We start from the raw sequence: 7,822 nt of genomic DNA, 5'->3' as shown, positions 1-7,822 counted from the left end.
TTTAACAGTTAAACGTATAATTTGGGAGGTATTTCATATGTTTTGAGTCAAGCAATGAAATCCAACACAAACAAACACACATTTCCTATAATTAGGCAAACTCCAAACATATCTTAGTGCGTGTTGGGATAGCACTTCACTCTGGAGCCTGCTTGGTTCGAAATGGCTATCAGAGGCTCTAATTAACTGCTACACCCAGGGCTGACTCTATCCTTTTGGAGGCCCTAAGCAAGATTTGGTTGAGGGGGGGGGGGGCCAAGCGGGCAAAATTGTTTACCCTCTTGATGGTGGAGAGAATTGTACGTTTTAAAGTAAATTTCCTGCAATTCTACATTTTTTCCCCCATGGGGTGTATTGCAGCTTTTAAAGCAAGTTTGCTGTAGGTCTACATTTTGCCATGGAGATTTTGTGTTGTTGCAACACATTTTATGCAATTCTACATTTTTCCATGGGCAGAGATACATTTTTGCAGTTTTAAAGCTAATTTCCAGCAATTCTGACATGGCTTATGCCATGTAATTTTATCTGAGTGACCTAACAAAATCAATGGGGGCCTGCTGGAGGTGATGGCCCCCGGGCACTGCATGTCTGGTCGGTATTCGACTATGATTACTATAAGTTGACATAACTGGCTAGACTAAACTTACCAATAAAACATATTTTTTTGCTGACATGGCTAATTGAGAGGACTGCTGATGCACAACCAAATTTCAAAACTTACACCTTGTGTATTCTACTATTCTAACTCAACAGTAAGTTAAGACCCTAAGTGACCTTGGATCAATCTAGATGATCATTTTCAGTTCCTCAGCTTTGGGACACTTGTGCAAATGGCGGAGGTGAGAGTGAACACGCAAATGGAGGGCTAAGGAGAAGGGGGTGATTTGAGTTTCAGCTTTTTTCCTCTACTCGCCTCCGCTCCTCCATTACTTCTGACCTATTTCAAAGTGGAGAGGCGGCGAACAAAACGAATTGAGATTCTCCCCTTGAGGCAAATTTGTTTCTGGTGTTCCACATAAGGGGTGTGTTTGAGCGGTTTTGTGGTGACCACAGAGAATGATAGAGAAAGCGTTCCCATTATGGCGTCTGAGCGCATTGAGGCAATCTCCATTTTGAAGTAGTGAATTTCTTCACAATTTGCTGAACCCTCCTGCTGACCTGGTTGGACATGATTCCAACAGGGTCATCAAGAGGGATCAGACAGTAAAGTTGGAAGTTCCACCCAGTTGACTACATTAAAATGGTGGAACCCCTCAATGGCGCTGTCCATGCTGAAACTGCCTTTTGGCCACTCATTCTCTGAGTGACCATTGTGAGTCACTGCCTTTCAAGGTGTGTTGCCTAATGTGGATAAAAAAAATAGTCCGACCATCATATTGATGCTTACAAATATTGCTTATGTATGTTCCATTTCATACGTTTGTCTGAGTAAAAGGAATGACACAATTGATGGTAAGAATAGGGAAAAACAGAACATTCATAGTCATACCCATCATTAAATCCATTTTATTTAATCACTTTTGGTTCTCTTCAAACAAACAAAACCCAAACTATTTACAATTCTTTAGGTTGTTCTTTTTCTGAATGCATTTGTTACTAAACTCATTCAAAAAGTTTAAGTGATGGAATTGAGCTGACTGGGTGAAAAAAGGGAAAATATATAATTTGATAAAACGGTCAATTGATCATATCAAAGGTATGGCAATCTCCCCCAGGGGCATCACAATGCCAAAACATCAATAACTTTTGAACTTCGAGGATTAACAGAAAATCTGAAAAATGTCAACAGCTGGAGACTTCACAGACTAACATATGATAACCACCAGTCATTCAACAGACTATACTAATTCAGAGAATAATTGATGGCTACATTTTAAAACACAGCTCACTGCAAACCAGCATGCCACTGGCATCCTTATCTGATCGATGGAATTCAAAATGACAATACCCTGCTCTCTCAGTATTCACAAAGTACTTCAGTGACATTTTAGATATTCCCCAAATCTGCACTAACCAATACATCAACTGATCCAAACTGACTGAAAAGAGAGTGTATTCAAAACCAACCCAGCTAAAACATAACTTTCTTTCTGAGAACCATATGTTTATTAGATTTTGGTGAGTGTGGTCGTGTTGATTTTGCATATGACCTTCCCACAACTTTCTGGGAATGGAGCAGGATAGTTGCTTGGCTTTGGAACATTCTCAGCACTTTTAAGTAACTCGACAAAAAAAAATAATCTTGGCATTTCATTACTTTTAACAGGATGTTTCCTACAAGTTCAAAAATGGTTACATTTAAGTTCAGTTTTGGTAATGTTTTAGGAACATTCTCCAACTGGTTTGACATTGGGAATGTTCTCATAGTTCAGAGAACGTTAAACAACGTTCTTGTGTGGGAATTTCAGTACTTCAGCATAACGTTTCCTCGTGGTTCTATTTAAAGTCATGTTCTCATTGTTCCGAGAATGTTTAAAACTTCCTATAAAAACTAACGTTCAGAGAACGTTATTTCAGAACATATACATTCTGTTCTCAGCATCACCAAAACACTCAAGTGTGTTCGGGTGCGGTGGCCACACCTGATCTTGAGGAGTGCTTGTTTCCTTTGAATAGACTAAAATGAACAGATTTGTATGTGTTAAAAAAACATGGCACGCTAGCTCCATCCTGATAGCGCAGTAGACTAATTCCAGAAGATTATAGGTTCGAATCTCACAGATGCAGTGTCACATTTTTTTTTATGTTTGCATGAATGTGTCCGATCTGTGCTTGGAGTTTAAAAAGTTAACCCCAGATAAGCTAGCAGTGTTCTTGAAACATTGTTTCTTATTGGAAGTTATTCAAAAAACCTCAGAATTTCCGTTCTGTGTTAATAAAACCTCAGAGGGAAACTTCAAAGGAACCAGAGTAAAATGTTGTAAGAACCTCCCTGCAACCTAAAAATAAACATTCCCAGAACAGGCAAAGTTCTCACTGATGTTCTCAGAAAAGGTATGGCTTCTTCCCACAACCAATGTGAAACAAAAAACACTACGTTCCCACAACTTCCAAGGAACCAAATGTGCTAGCTGGGGAGAAAGCCAAAGCTAACATATATGGAAAAACCTGAACCACAGTCATATCCTACAATGTAAGTTAATACTTGTTTGTCGGACCAACCAGAAATAATTAATCCATTCAACCTAACTGACAGGGGAAGTATTGGGTTTCTCCATAGAAAAACAAACTAACAAGTTTCAGAACTGTTCCAAGCACCTTCAGTAGAAGAGAGACAAATCCATTATCAACTGCATAATGGCATACATATAGTAACAAGTATCATAGCCACTCAATCTGTTGAGTAAACCTTGAGTTGTATACAGCCATTCAATAACATTAGCTACTGTAGACGCTTCTAATATACAGGGACATAAGTCATTACAAATGGTCAGTAGTCAAATGTTTAGGGACAATTTAGGCTACTCCGAGAACGCCAAGAATAAATATATCCTACATTTTAAGGTGTGGTAAGCACCAAGATAAAACAGTTGAACATCTTTCAAATCAAGTCTCATAATGTGAATCATTGTGTCAAAACATTACTAGTGATGGGGTAAATAGTAATATGTAGTGGGGCTGTGTGTGTGTGTGTGTGTGTGTGTGTGTGTGTGTGTGTGTGTGTGTGAGAGAGAGGACAGATTTAAGAAGTCTAATGCAGACATTTTTATCTAAATATCAAATCATTTCTGGGAAACAGTTTAATTACCTTACTGGGATTGATTTATTTAAAATGGTCAAAAAGAAACAAAAACAGCTTTTTAGCAAAGACCAATTTATCAAGCAAGAATTTTGCTTGGAAGGTCTGGGAGTGGTCTGAGTGGGGAGGGAAAAACTAAACTAGCTGTTATTGGCAGAGTGGTTTGGAACGCTTTTTCCTATTGGTCTATGTCACCATGCAGGCCAAAACGCCATCCCACCAAAATAGGCAGTCTTTTCAAATAGCTTTTAAACTAAGAGGGCATTATCATTTTCACAGTATTATTCAAACCTCAGTGTGGAAATATACTATATATATATATATATATATATATATAAAAACGTTTTTTTGTTGTTGTTGTGCACTAGGCCTTTAACATACCCTTCCAAGTCAGCTCAGCTCCACACTATGCTTCAGACTTCATTCCTCACCCTGCACCAACTACATGTATAGGCATTTAAAACTGGATATCTGAAAAGAAACACTCTTGCTTTGAAAAAAGGCAAACCATCATCATCATCGTCGTAAGGGGTTTTCTACAGTTCTACTTTCATGCTAACGTGCGATATATGCTGGACAGAAATAACGTAACATACAACAGTATTGTTAGCCAATAAGACAGTCCTGTCCAGTAAGTAGAACATTGACCTCCCCCCCTCCCCTTCAAATGCTATAGTCCTTATGTTCTCTTACTGTTTATTGAATATTTAGAGTTTGCCATACAAGGCAGATCTGTACAGTTAAGGCATGTTGAACAGAGAGAAAAGAAAAACAATTAGACGAAGAAAAAATTAATTCACGTTATTTACATAGCAGTTTGAACTCAAGTGTGTAGTATTGAGCCTTTCCGCGTGTGTGTGTGTGTGTGTGTGTGTGTGTGTGTATGCTTGCATGAATGTCTAATGCAGCGTTTCCCAAACTCAGTCCTGGGGACCCCAAGGGGTGGACGTTTTTCTTTATGCCCTGGCACTACACAACTGATTCAAATAACCAGCGCTTGATGATTAGTATTTGAATCAGCTGTGTAGTGCACCCCTTGGGGTCCCCAGGACCGAGTTTGGGAAACGCTGGTGTAATGGCAGGCTCTTTTAGTTGTGTGTGTGTGAATGTGGTTCTAGAAAAGAGCAAGTCTTTTTGAGAATGTGTGCTTGCAATTCTTTTACCAGAATCCAGCTACATGTACTATACACATGAGTAAAGCTCTAAGTTTGTGTGTAGTCCACTGTTCAAGTTCCTCTGCTTCTTCGGCTGCTGTGGTTTCTGCTTGGCACTTTTACCACCAGGGGGCTCCATCTCCTTTCCAACAGAGGGCAGCTAGGAACAGTGAGAATCCTGTGGAAAGAGAGAAAGAAGATCTCCATTAGACAATACTGAAAACCGAACTGCGATAAGGACAACATAGCTACCAACATTACACAGTCCATAGATTCACTAAGGAAGAAAAAGTATAAACATGAAATAGTTAAGTGATAATGCCAGAGAAGCCGATGTTTGGGAGGATATATTGGCACGGGTGTGCGTTGAGGGCCGGCAAACTGCTACTATATCCTCCAAACGCCGGCTTTGAGGGCACTTTTATATAACGGGTTACCAACATATTCAAATACTGATTGACATACAGTACCAATCAAAAGTTTGGACACCTACTCATTCTTTTTTTTATAAATATTTTCTACATTGTAGAATAATAGAAGACAAACTATGAAATGACACATATGGAATCATGTAATAACCAAACAAAGTGTTGTTCAAAAGTAGCCACCCTTTGTCTTGACAGCTTTGTACACTCTTGGCATTCTCTCAACCAGCTTCATGAGGTAGTTACCTGGAATGCTTTTCCAACAGTCTTGAAGGAGTCCCCACATATGCTGAGCACTTGTTAGCTGCTTTTCCTTCACTCTGCGGTGCAACTCATCCCAAACCATCTCAATTGGGTTAGGTCAGGTGATTGTGGAGGCCAGGTCATCTGATGCAGCACCATCACTCTCCTTGGTGAAATAGTCCTTACACAACCTGAAGGTATGTTTTGGGTCATTATTCTGTTGAAAAACAAATTATAGTCCCACTAAGCACAAACCATATGGGATGGCATATCACTGCAGTAGCCATGCTGGTTAAGTGTGCCTTGAATTCTAAATAAAGCACTGATTGTCACCAGCAAAGCACCATCACCTCCATGCATCACGGTGGGAACCACACATGCGGAGATCATCCCTTCACCTACTCTGCGTCTCACAGACATAGTGGTTGGAACCAAAAATCTCAAATTTGGACTCATCAGACCAAAGGACAGATTTCCACTGGTCTAATGTCCATTGCTCATGTTTCTTGGCCTAAGCAAGTCTCTTCTTATTATTGGTGTCCTTAAGTGGTGGTGTCCTTAAGTGGTGGTTTCTTTGCAGCAATTTGACCATGAAGGCCTGATTCAAGCAGTCTCCACTGAACAGTTGATGTTGAGATGTGTCTGTTACTTGAATTCTGTGAAGCATTTATTTGGGCTGAAATCTGAGGAGCAGTTAATTGTCTATTTTTGAGGCTGGTAACTAATGAACTTTTCCTCTGCATCAGAGGTAACTATGGGTCTTCTTTTCCTGTGTTGGGTCCTCATGAGAGCCAGTTTCATCGTAGCGCTTGATGGTTTTTGCAACTGCACCTGAAGAAACTTTCAAAGTTCTTTACATTTTCTGGATTGACTGACCTTCATGTCTTAAAGTAACGATGGACTGTCATCTCTCTTTGCTTATTTGAGCTGTTCTTGCCATAATATGGACTTGGTCTTTTACCAAATAGGGCTATCTTCTGTATACCACCCCTACCTTGTCACAACACAACTGATTCCCCATAGCTCAGTTGGTAGAGCATGGTGGTTGCAACGCCAGGGTTGTGGGTTCGATTCCCACGGGGGGCCAAGTACGAAGAAGAAAAAAAAATGTATGAAATGAAAATGAAATATATGCATTCACTACTGTAAGTCGCTCTGGATAAGAGCGTCTGCTAAATGACTAAAAATGTAAAAAAATGTCAAATGTAAAATGATTGGCTGAAATGCATTAAGGAAAGAAATTCCACAAATGTACTTTTAAACAAGGCACACCTGTCAATTGAAATGCATTCCAGGTGACTACCTCATGAAGCTGGTTGAGAGAATGCCAAGAGTGTGCAAAGCTGTCATCAAGGCAAAGGGTGGCTACTTTGAAGAATCTCAAATATATACTGATTTGTTGAACACTTTTTTGGATTCTACCGGTACATGTTTCCATATGTGTTATTTCATAGTTTTGTTGTCTTCACTATTCTACAATGTAGAAAAAAGTCAAAGGAGTAGGTGTCCAAACTTCTGACTGGTACTCTATGTTTATGAAAAACGTTATTTTGATAAATGTATTCATACTAGTTCATCCTTCCACGAGATACAGTCCCGACACAGATCTAAGTTTGCTACCAAAGCTGGCTGGTCATTCGTTCTATCAATTCAATTGCCAGAGACATGAACCTGTTGTATGTTCTTATCCCTTGCTTGCTAGCCAGCCAACTACAGCTAATTTTTCAGGCACATAAAACAGTGCAGCCAGAGTAACAGCAAAGTAGCTGTTTTCTAGTGACATTTGGATATATCTATAACAAATGAGCTAATGAGCGATTTCGCCTGGCATAGAAAATATGCTCTCGTCAGGACACTTTAGTTCAGAGCCAACAACACAGCTAACACAATCACTTCAAACTGAAGCTGAAAAGACTGCAAACTAGCTGCATTTCGTTTTACCTGTTTTCCTTTGACATGTCTTTATATATATCCAAATTATGCCAGCTGATTCATGATTGACTGGCTGAGAAAAGCTGTCCGTCTCATCCCGACACATTCATTACTATGGGACAGCTGGAGATCAAATTTGAATATTGAAACAGTGTTGCAAATGTCAGAGAGACAGACAGCAATGTTTATACAAATCTCTGCTGTTGAAAACCAAATGCTAGTTTAAAAGAAATGGGAGATGATTTTTATAGTGGAGATCAAGTTTATAAATTGCTTGGCTGGGCTGATGACAGTGGATTGCGCAGTCAGATGGAACAGAGTAAAAAGGC

General features: G+C 39.6%; 1 protein-coding gene across 11 annotated transcripts in view; it reads right to left on the bottom strand.

Moving 5' to 3' along the window:
• Positions 1 to 1,490: 1,490 nt before the first annotated feature.
• Positions 1,491 to 7,822, bottom strand: part of LOC106608817 (GRB10-interacting GYF protein 1) — a 48,157-nt gene continuing 41,825 nt past the window's right edge. For 9 of the 11 annotated variants that reach the window (XM_014206983.3, XM_045721740.2, XM_045721739.2 and 6 more), the window contains one exon: positions 1,491 to 5,071. The gene's annotated coding sequence lies outside the window, so the exon portion shown is untranslated. Of the gene's footprint in view, positions 5,072 to 5,564; positions 5,779 to 7,822 lie in introns of all 11 variants that reach the window. The other 2 variants (XM_082977479.1, XM_045721737.2) reach the window with 2 other exon arrangements.

The sequence above is a fragment of the Salmo salar genome, chromosome 07 (genome assembly GCF_965601325.2).
Source record: "Salmo salar chromosome 07, fSalSal1, whole genome shotgun sequence".
Taxonomy (NCBI): domain Eukaryota; kingdom Metazoa; phylum Chordata; class Actinopteri; order Salmoniformes; family Salmonidae; genus Salmo; species Salmo salar.
The sequence above is the reverse complement of the archived record's forward strand: the minus strand, read 5'-3'. Positions and strand labels throughout refer to the sequence as shown.